Source organism: Bison bison, unplaced genomic scaffold (assembly GCF_000754665.1).
Source record: "Bison bison bison isolate TAMUID 2011002044 unplaced genomic scaffold, Bison_UMD1.0 scf7180017864168, whole genome shotgun sequence".
Taxonomy (NCBI): domain Eukaryota; kingdom Metazoa; phylum Chordata; class Mammalia; order Artiodactyla; family Bovidae; genus Bison; species Bison bison.
This window is the reverse complement of record NW_011494740.1, coordinates 3,750,712-3,772,014: the sequence shown is the minus strand read 5'-3', so window position 1 is coordinate 3,772,014 and position 21,303 is coordinate 3,750,712. Positions and strand designations below refer to the sequence as shown.

Genomic DNA, 21,303 nt, shown 5'->3' with positions numbered 1-21,303 from the left:
ATTGGCCCTCCTCTAGAGTGGCAAGTGCAAACTTTGGTCAATTCTGGGTCATTTTCATTCTTGGTAAAAACAAATGAATTTGTTTGGCACAGCTGCCCAGGGACTGCTCCATGGAAAACGTAGTGGGTATAGTTTGACCTAGGAGTCCAGATTCAAGCAAGTGAATCCGACTTTTTTTTAATTGGAGTATAGCTGCTTTACAATGTTGTGTCAGTTTCTGCTGTAGAGCAAAGTAAATCCACCACACATATGCACATGTCCCCTCTTCCTTGGATTCCCTTCCCATCTAGGTCACCACAGAGCAATGAGCACTTCTTATGCTATATAGTAGGTTCTTACTAGTTATCTGTTTTATACACAGCACTGTATACATGCAAATCCCGATCTCTCAATCCATCCCACTCTTCTTCCTCCCTTGGTATCCATACATTTGTTCTCTATATCTATGTCTCTATTTCTGCTTTGCAAATAAGTTCATCTATATCATTTTTCTACATTCCATGAATATAGAGGAATGGATAAACGTAAATGTGATACATATATACAACGGAATATTATCCAGCCATAAAAAGGAACGACACTGTGTCATTTGAAGAGATGTCAATGGATCTAGAGACTACAATACAGAGTGAAGTCAGAAAGAGAAAAACAAATCTATATTAACTCATTTAAGTGAGTCCTGCTTTTGGATTTAAAAAAATCTCTGTTCACAACAAAACGGAATGGTTGGGGGTTGGGGGTGAGTAAGAATATAACATTATTATCTTTGCTTCAAATTGTGCCTGGGTTAGACCCAGATCCATATAAGACATTCAGAATACGTTACAGTGTCTCAGTTTTTATCATATCAATTTCACAACATGTATTGCTTCATCATATACCATAAGGATAAAAATATGAGAAGAAATCAACTGCTGGCTTCTTCCTTAGTCAAAAAACTATGTATTACTGTAGACCCCATCTTGCCCTCTCACTAAACTACTTACTTTAATAATGCAGGAATGATAAATGGACATCTTTAAAATGTCAATTGGGATTAAGGTAGTTTATTTCAGTTTATAGTTTATCATCAGTTCCAACTTATCCAACAACTAGAAACTAGAACACATATATAGACTTTGAGCATCAGCAAATTGACCTCACAGATTGTTAATGGCAGTTTTACATAGTCTAGTTGAATACTTAAAAGATTATAGTAAGAGAAAGTAATTGTCCTTGTAATCAAAGTGAAATTGCTAGTATTTGATTTGGAAGAGACAAAGGTTCAAAGGTAGCTTCTGATCCCATGCTGAGAGTTAAGATGTTCAGTGTGTGAAGCACCTGCCTTTCCTCATCTCGCATCACTCATGTACCCAGAATTGTTGGCCTCTTTGGCCATGAAAGTCATCTACCCAGCTTCTACCAGCTTCTCTTTGTCTGGAAAGGAAGCTACCCACAGACCCTTTCTCATAGTCTATTTCAAAGATAAAAGGATGAAATTTGTCCCAGGGGGCCTGTCTTTATACCAGGCCTGGAACACCCATGTATAAATTGGTTTCCAAATCAGCACTTTATCCCAGTATCTACATGCCCGTTGATTGTTCCTCAAATAGATGCAGCCTCATGTGCCCTTAGGTGATGGATTATTCTACCTCTGCTATAGCTGGAATCTTTCAGAAGGTTAAGCCAAACCTGGCCTAGTGGGTTATTGTTCATGGAAAGCAAACATTACATCTCTGAAGGCAAAAGTTATAAGCCATTTTCTAAAAGCTGAATAAAGGGAGGAAGAACATCAACCTATACTAGATCATTGTGAAATTGATCTCCTTAGATTTTGGGAAATGCTCCACCTCTGTGTGGAAGTCAGTCTTTACTTGTCATACCTAATGCAATTACCATGGGAAAGAAGTAAAAATGATACCACATTCCTCTAGTTTTCAAAGTACCTGCCCCAGAATGCTCTTTCACATGCTACTCCCAAGTCTCTATGGTCAGCTAATAATTTTTTAAGTCTGTTCTTAAATAGAAAGCATATAGTTCTCCACAATACTTTAGGTATGAATTTATATTTGCAAATATATTTAGTCCTTCATTGGTTTACTGCACATATAATCTTCATCAGAAAAGTTCTATAGAGTTAAATGCATTCAAATATTTACTGTTACTTTTCTCTTCTTTGTCTAACTCAAATCCAGCCTGCTATAGCATAATCCAATTTCCATTTTCTGCCTTCTCATTTCATTTGGCATCAGCACAAGAGAGACCAAGTATTTATCTGAAATTTGAACCAGGCTGCTTCACCCAGGTATCTAATTCATTTCTTATGCCCAACATTGATAGGACAGTTGCTGCTACTGCTGCTGCTGCTAAGTTGCTTCAGTCATGTCCGACTCTGTGCGACCCATAGATGGAAGCCCACCAGGCTCCTCCATCCCTGGGATTCTCCAGGCAAGGACACTGGAGTGGATTGCCATTTCCTTCCCCAATGCAGGAAAGTGAAAAGTGAAAGTGAAGTTACTCAGTCGTGCCTGACTCGTAGCAACACCATGGACCACAGCCCACCAGGCTCCTCTGTCCATGGGATTTTCCAGGCAAGAGTACTGGAGTGGGTTGCCATTGCCTTCCAACTCAATATGGAATTTGAGAAACCTGCACTGGTGACCTGACAGCTGCTTTTATAACATGTTCCATCTCCTCCTTATCAAGTCCACCTCTCTGTGAGCCTACCCAGAGTTCAGATTCTCCCAAACCTAGTAGGAAAAGTTAAGGTTAAGTATGTAGATTACATTAGAGCAGACTCAACTAGGATTGCTTGCTTTGCACTGTAGGCTATGGAGAGCAACAGTTTCACAGTAAAGATGATGTTTGAAGAGGATACATCTAGCAGTAGGAAGATTAGTCAAGGCTATTATTTAAGAACATGAGACTTGGAGGGTGGCAATGAAAATTAAAGAGAAAGAAAACAAAGTAAAGAACTATATAAAATAGGGTTTGATAAAACAAGGTATTAAATGTATATAGGGACTAAAAGATAATCTATCAATTCCAGACTTAGAAATATAAAATTGGGAGCAAATTGAGAAAGCTTTTTTCTTTATTTGACATATAGCTGATTAGCAATGCTGTGTTAGGTTCAGAGGTAAGCAAAGTGACTTAGTTATATACATTTTTCAGATTATTTTCTATTATAGGTTATTACAAAATATTGAATATAGTTCTTTTTGCTATATATTCAGTTCAGTTCAGTCACTCAGTCGTGTCCGACTCTTTGTGACCCCATGGACTGGAAAGGATTTCTTTCCTTACAAAGAAATCCCAGGGCTGATCTCCTTCAGAATGAACTGGTTGGATCTCCTTGCAGTCCAAGGGACTCTCAAGAGTCTTCTCCAACACCACAGTTCAAAAGCATCAATTCTTCAGCGCTCAGCCTTCTTCACAGTCCAACTCTCACATCCATACATGACCACTGGAAAAACCATAACCTTGACTAGATGGACCTTTTTTGGCAAAGTAATTAGGTTGCAGCAAACATAATTGTGGTTTTGGACTCCAAATTTTAAATCATTATCAGTTCAGTTCGGTCAACTCAGTCATGTCCCACTCTTTGCAACCCCTTGGACTGCAGCACACCAGGCTTCTCTGTTCATCACCAACTCCCAGAGCTTGCTCAAACTCATGTTCAATGAGTTGGTGATGTCATCCAACCATCTTATCCTCTGTCATCCCCTTCCCCTCCTGTCTTCAATCTTTCCCAGCATCAGGGTGTTTTCTAATGAGTCAGTTCTTTGCATTAGGTGGCCAAAGTATTGGAGTTTCAGCTGAATATTTGAATATTCAGGACTGATTTCCTTTAGGATTGACTGGTTTGATGCTCTTGCAGTTCAAGGGACTCTCAAGAGTTTTCTCCAATACCACAGTTTAAAAGCATCAATTCTTCAGCACTCAGCTTTCTTTATGGTCCAACACTCACATCCATACATGACTACTGGAAAAACCATACCTTTGACTAGACAGACTTTGTTGGCAAAGTAATGTCTCAGCTCTTTGATATGCTGTGCAGGCCTGTCACAGCTTTTCTTTCAGTGAGCTAGCATCTTCTAATTTCATGGCTGCAGTCACCATTCACAGTGATTTTGGAGCCCAAGAAAAGAAAATATGTCACTGTTTCCATTGTTTCCCCATCTATTTGCCATGAAGTGATTGGACTGGATGCCATGATCTTCATTTTTTGAATATTGAGTTTTAAGTCAGCTTTTTCACTCTCCTCTTTCACTTTCATCAAGAGGCTCTATAGTTCCTCTTCACTTTCTGCCATAAGGTTGGTGTCATCTGTATATCTGAGGTTATTGGTATTTCTCCTGGCAATCTTGATTCCAACTTGTGCTTTATCCAGCCTGGCACATCACATGATATACTCTGCATATAAGTTAAATAACCAAGGTGACAATATACAGCCTTGACATACTCCTTTCTCAATTTGGAACCAGTCCGTTGTTCCACGTCTGGTTCTAAATGTTGCTTCTTAACCTGCATACAGATTTCTCAAGAGGCAGGTAAGATGGTCTGGTATTTCCATCTCTTGAAAATTTTTCCACAGTTTATTGTGATCCACACAGTCAAATACTTTAGTGCAGTCAATGAAGCAGAAGTAGATGTTTTCCTGAAGCTCTCTTGCTTTTTCGATGATCCAGCAGATGTTGACAATTTGATCTATGATTCCTCTACCTTTTCTAAAACCAGCTTGAACATCTGGAATTTCTCCGTTCACGTACTGTTGAAGCCTAGTTTGGAGAATTTTGAGCATTACTTTGCTGGTGTGTGAGATGAGTGCAATTGTGCAGTAGTTTGAACATTCTTTGGCATTGCCTTTCTTTGCGATTGGGATGAAAACTGACCTTTTCCAATCCTGTGGCCACTGCTTAGTTTTCCAAATTTGCTGGCATATTGAGTGCAGCACTTTCACAGCATCATCATTTAGGATTTGAAATACCTCAGCTGGAATTCTATCAGCTCCACTAGATTTGTTCACAGTGATGTTTCCTAAGGCCCAGGATGTCTGGCTCTAGGTGAGTGATCACACCACCGTGGTTATCTGGCTCGTGAAGATATTTTTCGTTTAATTTTTCTGTGTATTCTTGCCACCTTTTCTTAATATCTTCTGCATCTGTTAAGTCAATACCATTTCTTCTCAAACACATCTTTATTAATCAAAATAGGAACCATTACAATAAGCACATTTTTGCCAACAAGATATAAGTTGTTTTGTTCCTGTAGCATAAAAATCCATGCTTCTGGATTTGATGAACACTTGGAAAGCGTTTTATGCTTCCTGCTGTTTGTGGAAGTGTTTTCCCTGCAAAAAGTTGTTGAGATGCCTGAGTAAGTGGTATAGTCAGTTGGTGAAAAGTCAGGTGAATATGGCTGATAAGGCAAAACTTCATAGCCCAATTCATTCAACTTTGGAAGCAGTGTTTGTGCGATGTGCAGTTGGGCATTGTCATGGAGGAGAATTGGGCCCTTTCTGTTGACCAATGCCAGCAGACATTGCAGTTTTCAGTGCATCTCATCGATTTGCTGAGCATACTTCTCAGATGCAGTGGTTTCACCAGGAAAGCTGTAGTGGGTCACACCAGTAGTAGACCACCAAACAGTGACCATGACCTTTTTTTATGCAAGTCTGGCTTTGGGAAGTGCTTTAGAGCTTCTTCTAAGTCCAATCACTGAGCTGGTCATCACCAGTTGTATAAAAATCCACTTTTCATCACAGGTCACACTCCTGATCAAGAAATGGTTCATTGTTGTTGCATAGAATAAGAGAAATGACACTTCAAAACAACGATTTTTTAAATTTGTGGTCAGCTCATGAGGCACCCATTTTTGAGCTTTTTTACCTTTCCAATTTGCTTCAAATGCTGAATGGCTGTAGAATGGTCAACATCGAGTTCTTTAACAAATTCTCATGTAGTTGTAAGAGGATCAGCTTCACTAATGGCTCTCAATTGGTCGTTGTCAACTTCCAGTGGCTGGCCACTGCACTTATCTTCAAGGTTCTCATCTCCTTTGCAAAACTTCTTGAACAACCATTGCACTGTACGTTTACTAGCAGTTCATAAGCCAAATGTGTTGTTGATATTGTGAGTTGTCTCCACTACTTTATGACCATTTTGAACTTGAATAAGAAAACTGCTCAAATTTGCTTTTTGTCTAACATCATTTCCCTAGTCTGAAATACATATAAAATAAACAGCAAATAATGTCATTAACAGAAAAACATAAGTGAGAAATGCACATTAAAGTGGTGTATAATATAACCCACATTTATCTAAGAATGTATTCCAATATCAAACAGCAAAGTTCAACAATGCAAAACCGCAAATACTTTTGCACCAACATAATAGTAGGTCTTTGTTGGTTATCTATTTTATATGTAGTAGTGTGTATCTGTTAATCCCAAACTCCTAATTTATCTCTCTTGCTCTCTTCCCCTTTGATAACCATAAGTTTGTTTTCTATATCTACGAGTCTATATCTGTTTTGTAAATAAGTCCATTTGTATCATTTTTTTAAAGTCCACATATAAGTGATATATTTGTCTTTCTCTGTGGGGAAACTTTAAAGAAAGTAACTTTAACCTGGAACATAATGATTTCCAAATCATCTCATAACACTGGAGACATCTAGTAGGCAGCTATAAATGAGTACTAGAGTTCGGGTGAAAATCTGGAGCTCAATAAATGGAGGCAAGCATTCTCTTCAGAGAAGTGAAAGTTGGGATCAAAATTAACCTAGTCTCCAAGGAAGAAAGTATAGAAAGATAAAGTAAAGGAGTTTAGAAAAGAATTAAACACCATTGGATTTGGCAAGGACAACACTGATTGTCTGTCAAGAGTTGCTGGTGGAAGCTACTTTTCTTCATGTCTCATTCTCCTATATTAAAAAAAGACACAGAAGGGCAAATCCTTGAACCCAAAGTAAATACCAGCACTTTGCAGAGCAACTCAAACAACCTTCAGATATCAGTTCTGTACATTTAGAGACATAATCAGGTCATGTGAAAAGCTGGCATCAGCAAGGCTCTGAGGCCAGCTGAGCATCTGTGAAGCAGCCTCCTGGCTCAGTCATACTTTCTCACCCACAGCTGAAGTTGGGATCAGTGGCAACAGCCTGGGAGACTCTTCAGTGGGCATTTGCCTTGGGAATCCAGGCAGCTTGCTTTGGGGTCCCTGCAATTACTCTCCAGACATGCGAATCTTTGCGGATTTGCGGGGATGGGCTGATTGATCAGTTTGTTGGTCAAGTTCTGTTTTATTTTGTTTTTATGTTATTTTCATAGAAAGAGAATTTTCTTAACAGGCCAGATAGGGCAATAAATACTGGACATCTGTGTCCTGAGGAATGGACAGCTCATATATAGGAAACATCAAACCTATGAACAAGACACATAATGCCAACAGACATTTATTGCAGGCAACATTGTGTGAAGCTAATAGGTCAGAACTGCGATAAATAGACCAAAGCAAAATGCAACCAAGCCCAGACAAGGCGAGACAGTCAAGCACATTTGGGGACTGAGGTGAGTTCATGTGTAGAAAGATTGGAAATAATTTGACAGAAAGTAAGCCAAGAGAGTTTCCATGACCTCGTAGCAATGTTTTAAGCAGTGCTCAAATCTTCTGGTATAAGGATCTTGGTGGTTAATAGAGCTAACTCATAGCACATACTTTCCCCTAAGGATAACAGTTTTTTGTGTTTTTTTTATTTAAGTCTGTGTCTTCTTCAGCTTTCCTCCACGTGTTCCTTGTACTCATACCCCTCCTCCCATCACTTCAAAATGTGACACTCCCTCCACTTTTTAAATTCCCCCCATTTCTGAAACTTCCTCAGCACTGTTCAGCCTTCTACCTATGACACTGGTCAGACTCCCACAAGCCCTTGGTTGATTTCTAAATGTTGTTTCTGGCTCACATCTTCCTGTGATGAAACTGAAACCAGTTGGTTACTGATGACTGATTCTCAGTAGTCAGTTAGCAGCTGACTCCCTACCAATAAACTCAGACAAAAAAGCAGCTGAGACACTCACCTCTGGATCAGGCTTGAACTCTGCAAGATAGATTTTGAGGGTTCAAAGGAAATGAGATCCTATCATAAGTATGATGATCACATAAACATAAAGACAAATGGGGCACCTCTACTGGAATACCACCCCTTGAAAAAGGACGTGCTTTGGTACCTGTGCCACCACGGAAAGACCAACTAGCTGAGTCAAAAGCAGACTTCTGAGTCATCAGCCAGACAACACTTCAGGTCCCTGGAAACCATAATATCATGCACAACAAATCAAAAACTTCTTGTTTTCAGAGGTTTTTTGTTTATTTTAACTTAAAGATTCTTTGCTAGCCTTATCTCAGAGTCTGGGTAGCTATATTATCTCCCTTGGTTTATAGTTTACCTCTGCCTACCTGCCTCAGCATATAAACTGTACTCAAGTAATGCTTTGGAATATTAATTATTCTCTCTTCCAGGCAAACAAACAATCCTGGACATGGGAACTTCAACACAAACTCAAGTGTTCAATAACTGCCCAATGTATAAAGTACATGACAACTCAAAAAGTATTCAGAAGTATTTTTAAATGTAGCTGAGGATTACACAAAATTAATAAAATGGAGCTTACGCATTTGCATTTCAGATCCAGAATGAATACATGGCTTGCTCCACCCACTTCTGCCTTCTCATGAACAGCAAGATCTAGACAAAAGTCATGACTACATGAGTGCTGTGTGGTTACTCTGGCTTTACAAGATGAGCCAATTGATATACAACCACAGGGTTCATCTCTTTGTTCTTTAAAAAGTACTGTAAATAACGATTTCCATAGTAGTCATTTTAATTAGCAAAATTTTAACATATTAATATTAAACTGTTAAAAAATTAATTTATAAAATTAACAAAACATAATTAACAAGATACATACTGAATAGACCATGTAAGTATCTCATCAGTACTCTGGCAATTTTTATAGTACACAAACTCATCATGAAATGAGAATTCCCATATGTGCCTTAGAAGCATATTGATAGAGAGCAGGAAGAACTACAGCCACATAGCCAGGCTCAGCATAAAGCACTATGACCCAGTCTAAACCCTGGCTGCTCAGTAGCACGACCTCAGGAGTGTCATACTCACTGGCATTCCCTCCTCCTTTAATCTTTTCATTGTACCTCCCTCTTACTCATGTCTAGTGAATGACTTCTTATTTTACTAAGATAGCTTAAAGCCTTCCTAAGGTTCCTCATCCACCATTTAATTTCTATAGCATGGTCCTATATTCATCCTCACATTTAAATCATAAATAGTCTTCTTGCCTCCAGTTCTCTCCACCTCCACCACCCGTTTTTATTTCAACCTGATATTCCTTCATGGTTTTTTCCAGTAGTCCCCCATCACTTGTATGATGTGAGAGCTGGACTATGAAGAAAGAAAGTGAAGTCACTCAGTCATGTCCGACTCTTGTGACCTCATGGACTGTAGCCTACCAGGCTCCTCTGTTCATGGGATATTCCAGGCAAGAATACTAGATTGCGTTGCCATTTCCTTCTCCAGGAGATCTTCCTCCCAGGGATTGAACCTGGGTTTCCAGCATTGTAGGCAGACGCTTTATCCTCTGAGCCACCAGGGAAGTCTCATGAAGAAAGCTGAGCACTGAAGAATTGATGCTTTTAAACTGTGGTGTTGGAGAAGACTCTTGAGAGTCCCTTGGATTGCAAGGAGATCCAACCAGTCCATCCTCAAGGAGATCAGTCCAGAATATTCATTGGAAAGACTGATGCTGAAGCTAAAACTCCAATAATTTGGCCACCTGATATGAAGAACCGACTCATTGGAGAAGACCCTGATGCTGGAAAAGATTGAAGGCAGGAGGAGAAGGGGATGACAGATGATGAGATGGTTGGATGACGTCACGGACTCAATGGATATGAAGCTGAGTAAACTCCAGGAGTTGGTGATAGACAGGGAGGCCTGGTGTGCTGCAGTCCATGGGGTAGCAAAGAGTTAGACATGACTGAGTGACTGAATTGAACTGATCTACCTTCCTAAACCCCAGCTTCCACTATGGCACTCCTCTGTTCAAAAGCTTTCCAAGAATCTATATGTCTCTCATCATGGCCTTCTAAAATTTGACCATGGCTATTCCCAACATATATGTTCTCAATCCAGATCATTCCTTTGTATATCCTATACTCTACAACGATTTTCATCTCTTCTGTCTTACTCCAAAACTTCTAGAAAACAGAAAGTGTGGCAAAAATTATGGGATATTTCTTTAGGGAAATGCAATCATGGGACAGAAGTGAAGGAAAAAGAAAGGGACACAGGGAATGATGACAAGCAATAAAAGATAACATAACAGCAATGGCCTCTACTTCACTATGAGCTTGAAGAATCTCAGTCACTTAGCAGGTCACCTACTCAGCTACCCAGAATGTCTCCAGACAGGCTGGTCAGAGAAACTGTCTTAAATGAGTCCACTGAAGGATGAAAAGGAAAGTGTGCTTATCTGCCCAAATTCTTTCTGGCTCTTATTGGTCTTTGCCCAAGTCAACTCTCTTCTAGGTTGTGTCTTCTGGACCCCTGAAGAGCTGCTTAGGTAGATAGAGCCCATGCTCAGTAGCATGATGTATCATACAAGTCTCAAAGTGTGAAAGGAACCAGAGAGTCCAGGCATGGAGCTGGCCAGTCTTGGGTGGTAGAATGTCAAAGACCGCAGACTTTGTCAGGCTCCCAGCTGAGGCAGAGCAGATAGATGAAGAGGTCAAAGCCCTTGAACCAGATAAGACTAAGAGAATCAGCAGAGGTGTATAGGTTCAATATGCCATCTCCCCATCTATTCAAAGTCAGCCTTTCCATAAAGTTTCCCCTCTGATCTTCACCCCTGAAATCTTTATTTGAGTGCTTGCTCACATGCTGCTAGATTTGTGAAGTTTATTTAAAGATGGTATGTGTGTGTTTAGTCTCCTTCTTTAAATTATAAGCTCATTAATGGCAGATGCCACGTGTGTATTTCCATGGATGTCCATCTCATCCAGCCCAGTAACAGCACATAAATGGAATCCCAGCAGCAGCTGTTTAATAAGTAAAAGAGCAGAACCACCTGGAGGGTAGCAGATTTGGCAATCACTTTGGCCCTGGTGAACACAAGGACAGCCTCTTTTCTTTTGGCTTCATAGAAATAGCCTGAACTTTGGAAGAAACCCTAATGGACAATTAAATCATTCCCTCATTGCACCCTATTCTCTCAAGTCATTTCTTGCACAGTGAAAAAATGATGTAGGTCCTAAACTAATTAGAAGCAACTGACTCTTTTTTTTTTTTTTTTGGCTCTTATTTTAAAAAAGAAAATGAACTCTTTTCTTCTCCAACAGGAAATTGGTTAAAATTAGATCCTGTGTTCATCATTCAAATATTTTTCTTTTTTGTGAACAACTACCAATTCAAACAGAGAAGGCAATGGCAACCCCACTCCAGTACTCTTGCCTGGAAAATCCCATGGATGGAGGAGCCTGGTTGGTAGGCTTCAGTCCATGGGGTTGCGAAGAGTCGGACATGACTGAGTGACTTCACTTTCACTTTTCACTTTCATGCATTGGAGAAGGAAATGGCAACCCACTCCAGTGTTCTTGCCTGGAGAATGCCAGGGACAGGGGAGCCTGGTGGGCTGCCGTCTATGGTGTCGCACAGGTCGGACATGAATGAAGCGACTTAGCAGCAGCAGCAGCAACCAATTCAAAATCAAAACCATGCAATGTAGTAAAACTGTTATGACCATAGACTCTGGAGCCAGAGTCACTGGTTCAAATCTCAGCTCTGCCACTTACTAGCTATATGACTTTGGGAGAGTTAACTTCCATGCCCACAGTTGCCTTATAGATAAAATGAGAATAGTAACAGCCCCTACCCCATAGGGTTTTTATGAACATGAAATGTGTAGGTGTCTGTAATGCCTGGAAAACTACCTGAAACATGGCACAACACACATGAGAGTTTGCTTAATAAATAAACAAGGTTGTGGGGTTTGGGAAGGAAAATGAGAACAAGCAAAATTATATACTGCTCTAGAGAAGGCGATGGCACCCCACTCCAGTACTCTTGCCTGGAAAATCCCATGGACAGAGGAGCCTGGTAGGCTGCAGTCCATGGGGTTGCGAAGAGTCAGACACGACAGCGACTTCACTTTCGCTTTTCACTTTCATGCATTGGGGAAGGAAATGGCAACCCACTCCAGTGTTCTTGCCTGGAGAATCCCAGGGACGGGGGAGCCTAGTGGGCTGCCGTTATGGGGTTGCACAGAGTTGGACATGACTGAAGTGACTTAGCAGCTGCAGCAGCTGGTTGGTTGAACACATGGCTTTAAGCTCTTTAAGATCAGACTCTATCTTACTAAACAATACATTGCTGATGGTGTATAAATGTGAAGCGTTTTAGTGAATAAATGGGGGAGGGGAAGTTATGAGCAGGAGTGAGAAGCCCAGCTTGCAGTTAAAACTTGACTAACTAGATAACACCTAGTCTCCACTCCAAGAAAAGCATTTGTATAGTTGATTGAAAAGTATGTGGGTCCCACCCAACACGCTGTTTTATTATTTCCTCATTCTTCTGTCATCGCAGCAGGTGTAGCTTATCATTCCAGACTCATCTTGCCTCTCCTATTTGCCCTGTTACCTCTGTTCTTCATTCTCTCTGTCTCTCAGACACCTTACTGGGTCCTTACCATCTGTTCAACTTCCTAGCTTCAAGACCACTCTAGAGAGAGAATACAACAGCCCAGGGCAAATGCCAAATCAACACATCCCAGCTTCAGAGAAACTAACTCTTTGCTACTCCTCCCCAGGGACACAAAGGTTTTTCTTCTGAAGTAGGAGATATACCTTGGGGTCACATCCTCGCCTCATCACTACTCTCCAGAGTTCCTCCTCCTGTATGCCTCTCTACCACAGTCCCTACACAGTAGCCATTTACAGATCCAAACAATTATAAAAGTAATCTGAGGATGTTCCAGTGTGTCAGTTTTATTAAAGATCATTTGCTCAGTTCAGTTTGAGTTAACATAATATTTGTAGCTATTGGACCAACTAACCCCAGAAAAAGGTCATTGGCCCAAGTTTCATACAGTGTGGCATTTTATTTCCAGCCTCCTCCAAGTTTTTCCTGTGACTGAAACTCTATCAAAGTCTATAACTCCCCCCAGAGCAATGAATTTCAACACTCTATTGTATAGGAATTTGTACAGTGAATTTCTTCCCTCCGTATGGCATTTGCCACATCAAAGGAGGCCAATAAAAAGTGCCTTCCAGAGAAGGCTTTCCTTGTGGCTCAGCTGGTAAAGAATCCGCCTGCTATGTGGGAGACCTGGTTTTGATCCCTGGGTTGGAAAGATCACCTGGAGAAGGGAACAGTTACCCACTCCAGTATTCTGACCTGGAGAATTCCATGGACTGTATATTCCATGGGGTCACAAAGAGTCACTACTGAGCAATTTTCACTTCACTTCCAGAGAAGGGCTTTGAACTAGCTCTCTGAGGTATGTCATGAATTTGTAGAAGAAAATAAGGAATCATTTCCCCAAAAAAAGGACACATACTATTAGAGAGAATTGTGGGGAAGGTGAATTTTTAATCTCTTATTCACTGTACCCTACATTCATAGGATTTCCTTCTAAAGAACTTGTGATACTGTTAGCGTTAGCCACTCAGTCCTGTCCAATTCTTTGCAATCCCATGGACCATAGCCTGTCAGGATCCTCTGTCCATGGGATTTCTCGGGCAAGAATAGTGGCGTGTGCTGCCATTCCCTTCTCCAGATCTTCCCAACCTGGGGATCAAACCATGTCTCCCACATTGCAGGCAGATTCTTTACTGTGTAACGTGACCCCAGCCTACAGGTCAGGCTCTCTGGCAATTAGGTCTTTTGAATATAAAGAATAATAAAATTTTAGGGTAAGAAGAGAGCTTAAAATAGCATAGTCTAATTCCCTTACTTCTAGTAAGGAAACTTAGACGACAAGGGTGAAATTATATAGCCAAAAAACTCATTAAAAAACTAATTAAAATCAGAACTAGGATTTGAATCCAGACCTAATTATACTGATAGTGGGCTCTAGTGCTAGGATATAATGTAAACAATAAAAGTAACCTGAAATCTGTAACATTGTATAAACTCTCAACACAATGACTCAACTAAATATCAGGAATGTTTATTAATTTATTAAAAATTATTTCTTCTTTAATTATAGTGTGTTAAACTCTCTTTGGTAATCATAAAAGCTTAGGAGTAAGGTTAAAAAATGTGTAAAGTATAAATAAAGAAAAGTAAAGGGCATTTAAAAAGGAACTGAAAAGATGAGAGAAGTCACCACATAACTGAATAGTAGGACATATACTGTCTAAATATACATTCTCTCCAGTGAAATTAAATTAATTAGGAGAATCACATAAATTATGGTAGAAGCACCTTGCAAGTATTAGCCCATGAAACTCTCCTAACAACCCTGTGAGGCAGAAAGAGTTAAGTAATCTGCCCTTAGCTGGCTCCTTACAAAGAGTCATCAAAAGAGAACATTGGGGACACATCCAGACAATCTCATTCCAGGACTTTGCTCGTAATGACTACTCCTTTCAGGCAGTAAGTATATGAAGACATAGTATCAGAAAAAAATCAACATTCAAAGCCTGTTTTCATGTCCATCTAACTGTCAGAGTGGCACAAATTACACACGCATAGCCTCTGAAGCAGGGTTTCCATTTGTAGGTATTTCCTAGAAGGAGACTCAGAAACTGATACGTGAAATGTTTAAGGATGCATTGTTTGTAATATTGAAATCTGGAAATAAAATAAATGTCAACCAGTAAGAGATTACCTAAACTATGGGGCAGCCATTCTGTGGGGGACCAAGAAGAATGTAGCAAATTTCTATGTATTGTCATAGGAAAGCGGGTTGCATCCCATGTATTGCTAGAGGGATGGAAATTCTTACAACCCTGAGGTGGTGCAGTTGTCAAGAATCCACCTGCCAGTGCAGGAGATTAAAGAGACACAGGTTTGTTCTCTGGTCAGGAAGAACTCCTGGAGCCGGAAATGGTAACCCACTCTAGTATTCTTGCCTGGAAAATTCCATGAACAGAGGAGTCTGGCAGACTACAGTCTATGGGGTAGCAAAGAGTTGGACACAACTGAGCACACACACACACACACACACACACACACACATACATATGAGTTAAACGTTCAGTCCCTGGAACGAGACACTCCTGAGTTCAAATTCTGGCTTACTACTTTCTACTCTCTGACCTTGGGCAAAATTACTTCTCTACTTCTCTGAGTTTTTGTTTTCTCACCTGTAAAAAATACTGGTGCCTGCTTTATATCATTAGTGTAAGAATTAAATAATGTAGTGCTTGTAATAGGCACAAAGTACAACACACAATAAATGCTCAAAAAATACTAACAAATGCTACTGATTTAACCTTAAGAGCCATATCTATCTGTTTTCTGGCTATAGGGACAGCAGTGCTTGTCTTTAGCTTCATCAATACTGGTGTGTTACTCCAAAATTGAAGAAGACACATGTATCCCAATGTTCATTGCAGCATTATTTACAATAGCTAGAACATGGGAGCAACCTAGATGTCCATCAACAGATGAATGGATAAAAAGCTGTGGTACATATACACAATGGAATATTACTCAGTCAACAAAAGAACACATTTGAGTCAGTTCTAGTAAGGTGGATGAACCTAGAGCCTATTATACAGAGTGAAGTAAGTCAGAAAGAGAAAGGTAAATATCGTACACTAATGCATATATATGGAATCTAGAAAGATGGTACTGATGAATTTTTTTGCAAGGCAGCAATGGAGAGACATAGAGAAAAGACTTATGGACACAGGGAAGGGGAGGAGAGGGTGAGATACATGGAGAGAGTAACATGGAAACTTATATTACCATATGTAAAATGGATAGCCAATGGGAATTTGCTGTATGTCTCAGGGAACTCAAACAGGTGCTTTATACCAACTTAGAGGGATGAGATGGGAAGGGAGGTGGGAGGGAAGTTAAAGAGGGAGGGGACATAGGTATACCTATGGATGATATATGTTGATGTTTGACAGAAAACAACAACATTATGTAAAGCAATTATCCTTCAATTAAAAAATAAATAAATTTTTTAAAAATAATGGTGTGTTACTTAAACAGTATCTGAGCCAAGTCCTAAACTTTCCTGGTGAGTTGTTCTGCATGTAGCCTAAGTTCAAACTTGTACCAGTCTGGATGTTATCTTTTGGAAGCATTTGCAATACAATTTTGTTATGCTAAATAAAGTAGTACCTGAGTAGAAGCATGAATTAAAAAGTCAGTCAGTAACAAATACCATATGATATCACTAATACACGGAAACTAAAAAATAGTACAAATGAACTTATTTATGAAACAGAATCAGACTCATAGGCATAGAAAACAAACTTACAGTTACCAAAGGGGAAGCAGGGATAAATTAGGAGTATGGCATTAACAGATACACATTACTATATATAAAATAGGTAGATAACAAAGAGTTACTGTTTAGCATAGGGAAATGCATTCACTATCTCATAACAACCTAAAATGGAAAAGTATTTTTTTTCATTCCTAATCAACTTTTTTCTTCAATTTCTTAAAAACTTTTTATTTTATATTGGAGTATAGTTGAGTAACAATGTTACGAAAGTTTCAAATGTACAGCAAAGTGATTTAATTTTTTTTTTAATTTTTAAAATTTGAAAATAGAATTTTTAAAATTATATATATATGTGTATAACCAAATCACTTTGCTGTACACTTGAAACTAACACAATATTGTAAATCAATTGTATTTCAATTTTTTAAAAGTCAGTTAGTTTTTCAATTCCAATTTCTGTTTTTCTTCAAATTCCAACTTAGTTTCCATCTCCTTACCTTCCATGCTCCATTCCCTGACGCTACTCAGTCAGCACATTTTCTCTGCTGATACTTTAGGTAGATTTCTATTATGGCAACTATCATTCTGTGTTATGTTTATGCTTGTTGCTCTTCTAGACTGTGCATGCTTCCAGGTCAGGTGCTAGGTCTTATTCATCTTTCACCCACCAAATACCTCCATGATGCTGAAAATACACTCAAAAATGTGAAATAGATTACAGTTAAAATAAGCTGAATTCTGAGGTTCTACCTCAGAAATATTTGAAAACTTATCCCCAAAATGGCTAGAAAATAGCCTAAAGAGCAAGATAGAGGAAGGAAATACAAAGCCCAGTTTGGAAAGTTGCTGCATATATAATAGAGCGAAGCATAAGATTCTGAGTTCATAAATCAATCCACGCTCTATTTCGGCTTCCACTTTTCTGAACACAGTTACTTAGGAGAGGTCAAAGCAAGACAGAAACAATCCTAGACTAGAAATCCAGAGACCTGGATTTAGTCCCAGCTGTGCCATGAACTATCATTTACTGTCTGTAAGTCTGTGTGGGACATAATGATTCATAAGATTCTTTCCAACTTGTCCCATATCAGCACAACACTGTATCTACTCTCGTTAATCTCACTCTACAGCTATAAAAATTGAGACAAAAACTCAATCAGAGCCCTACAACAACTGGTTGCCATAGTTAAAGGTGGAACATGGAAGGAAAAGCTCCCCACCTGGAACCCATCCCTGCAGAGGCACCCTGTACTTAGTGGCAGAAGGGACTTGCGGGGGAAATCAAAGCTTCTCTGTCCTCTGCCAAGAACATGAAGTTCCCACACCCATGGGAGCCAAATGAGTGTATATAGTGTTGGCAGTCAGCACAACCTCCTGGGTTCCAAATAGACATGCAAGGATGTCTTAATCAATGTTCCTGCCAGGCACCTGGGGACAGAAATTGCTCAAGATCCACCGATGAAAACAGGAGTCTTGTCTAGGTCATCTTGTTTGTTGTAATCACTGAGACATCATCTGAGGCTGACAACTAGATCCAGGACCAAATCCAGAGTTGAGAGTTTGACTGATCATTTGGTTCAGACACCCACATCCAAATAGAGAACACTGAAATCTTGAAAAGAAGTCTAAAAGCATGGATTGTATGCATACATTTTAGAGTAAAGTCCATTCAGCTTCTCAGAAGACAAGGTAAGAATCAAGAATCAGGAGGCAGGATCAAGACAGCAGAATAGAAAGATCCTGAGCTCATCTCCTCCACAGACACCAAAACTGTTACATTTAGACAATTACTTTGACAGAATTACTGTCAATTAATTACTTCTAGAAAAACTCTGAAAAGGACCTGAAGACTAGCAGAAAAGCTTATCTACAATTAAGGATACAAAGAAAAACAATGGGTTTTTCTTTATCACGATACGTGGAAGGGAAGACCCATAATCTAGTCAAACCCCAGCACAGTGACCCACAAGTAGAAGGACATGTCACAAATGCAAAGGTACTCCCTAAGGAACAAAGGGTTCAAGTCCCACATTGGGTACCTCGGCTCTGGGGACAAGCACTGGGAAGATGAGCCCATAAAACTGGCTTTGAAAAACAATAGGGCTTAAGTCTGGGAGGGTCCGAGAGCTGAAGGAAATCTAAACTCTGCTTTCAAAGGTCTCACACATAAACTCATTCTCTCTGAGTTCCAGCTCAGGTATGAGTTTGTAAAGTGCCTGGCACTCTAGCTAGTCCACCAAAGCCACCACCCCAACATGCTCCTGGCCTACACCCATTCCAATGCCAGCTGTCCCTCCAAGGCAGCAGCCCAGGCACACACTGTGCCCATTGAAGCTCCAGCCATCCCACTAGGACAGTAGTTTTGGCCTGTCTTAGGAAAGCTCTAACCTGAAACTGCTCCATTTCTAGCCATTCAACCAAGGTAACCCTGATCCAACCCAGTGCACCCTGCAACTCTCCCCTGCACCCATGCCTGCTTCAGCCCCAGTCGGTCTGCCAAAGTGACCCCAGCACATACAGTCTACATAGGGAATGCTCCAACCCAACACTACATCTTCAAGACCAGAGGAGCTAACTATTTCACCTAATTTATAGAAGCAATGACAGAAAATCAAACAAAATGAGGAGAAAGAGGAGTTTATTCTAAAAGAAAAGACAAAAACACCCAGGGGGAAAAAGCCTAATGAAACAGAGATAGGTAATTTACATGATAAAGACTTCAAAGTCACAGTCATAAAGATCTACAGAACTTGGGAAAAAAATGAAAGTGCACAGTGAAAACTTCAACAAAGAATTATAAAATAGAGAAAAGAAGCAACCAGAGCTGAAGAATACAGACATGTGAAAAACAAAAATACACTAGAGGGAATTGCTTATATGCTACATAAGAATATATAAGTGACCTGGAAGATAGAATGATGGGAATCATCCAATCAAAACATTAAAAAGAAAAAGATTTTAAAAGAAGATACTTTCAGAAACTCATGACAACATCAAGCATGCTAATATTTGTATTATAGGAGTCCCAGAAAGAGAGGAGAGAGAGGGCCAGAAAATTATTTAAAGAAATAGTGGCTGATGAGAATTCCCTGGTAGTCCAGTGATTAGGACTTACCACTTTCACTTTTATGTGGTCCAGGTTCAATCCCTGGTAGGGGAGCTAAGATCACACAAGTCATGTTGTGCAGCTCCAAAAAAAAGTGGCTGAAAACTTCCCTAAACTGAAGACGGAAACAAATATCCAGGTCCAGAAATCATAGAGAACACCAAACAAAATGAACCCAAAGTAACCCACACCAAGGCATTTCAGCATTAAAATGGAAAATTTTAAAGAGAAAATTTGAAAGGCAGCAAGAGAAGAAATTAAAAGAAGCTGACTCCTTGGAAGGAAAGTTATGTCCAACCTAGATAGCATATTCAAAAGCAGAGACATTACTTTGCTAACAAAGGTCCGTCTAGTCAAGGCTATGGTTTTTCCAGTGGTCATGTATGGATGTGAGAGGGACTGTGAAGAAAGCTGAGTGCCGAAGAATTGATGCTTTTGAACTGTGGTGTTGGAGAAGACTCTTGAGAGTCCCTTGGAATGCAAGGAGATTCAACCAGTCAATTCTAAAAGAGATCAGCCCTGGGATTTCTTTGGAAGGAATGATGCTAAAGCTGAAACTCCAGTACTTTGGCCACCTCATGCGAAGAGTTGACTCATTGGAAAAGACCCTGATGCTGGGAGGGATTGGGGGCAGGAGGAGAAGGGGATGACAGAGGATGAGATGACTGGATGGCATCGCAGACTTGATGTACATTAATTTGAGTGAACTCCGGGAATTGGCGTTGGACAGGGAGGCCTGGTGTGCTGCAATTCATGGGGTCGCGAAGAGTCGGACACGACTGAGTGACTGAACTGAACTAAACTGAAGAGAAGAAAAGTGAGTCACATACAAGGGAAGCTTTGTAAGGCTATCAGCTGTTTTAAAGTAGAAACTTCATGCCATAAGGGAACAGCATAATGTATCTAAAGTGCTGAAGTGAAAAAAAGTTACAATTGAGTAAGGCTATCATTCCAAAGTGAGAGAGAGAGAAAGAGTTTCCAAAACAAACAAAAATGATAAAACTGCATTACTGGTCTTACAAGGATGTTAAAGGGAAAAGAAAAGGTCATAAATAGAAATGCAAAAATGTATGAAAGCAAAAAATCTCACTGGTAAAGACAAATATATGGTAAAGGCAGTGGATCAACCAATTAAAAAGCCAACATGAAGATTAAAGGACAAAATCATAAATTAACTTTACAGTTAGTTAATGGATACATAAAGTAAAAAGATGTAAAACATAATATCAAATCAAGAAACCTAGGGCTTGAGGAGAGAAAATGAAGTCCTTCTAGAGTGTATTTACCGACATAAATCACAGCAGGATCCTCTATGACCCACATCCCAGAATATCGGAAATAAAAGCAAAAATAAGCAAATGGGACCTAATTAAAATTAAAAGCTTCTGCACAACAAAGGAAACTATAAGCAAGGTGAAAAGACAGCCTTCAGAATGGGAGAAAATAATAGCAAATGAAGCAACTGACAAAGAACTAATCTCAAAAATATACATGCAACTCCTGGAGCTCAATTCCAGAAAAATAAACGACCCAATCAAACAAATGGGCCAAAGAACTAAATAGACATTTCTCCAAAGAAGACATACAGATGGCTAACAAACACATGAAACGATGCTCAACATCACTCATTATCAGAGAAATGCAAATCAAAACCACAATGAGGTACCATTTCATGCCAGTCAGAATGGCTGCGATCCAAAAGTCTACAAGCAATAAATGCTGGAGA

General features: G+C 39.7%; 1 long non-coding RNA gene across 1 annotated transcript in view; it reads right to left on the bottom strand.

Moving 5' to 3' along the window:
* The window catches only part of LOC104990075, a 73,073-nt gene that overhangs the window by 5,569 nt on the left and 46,201 nt on the right, over nt 1-21,303 (bottom strand). The window lies entirely within an intron of this gene.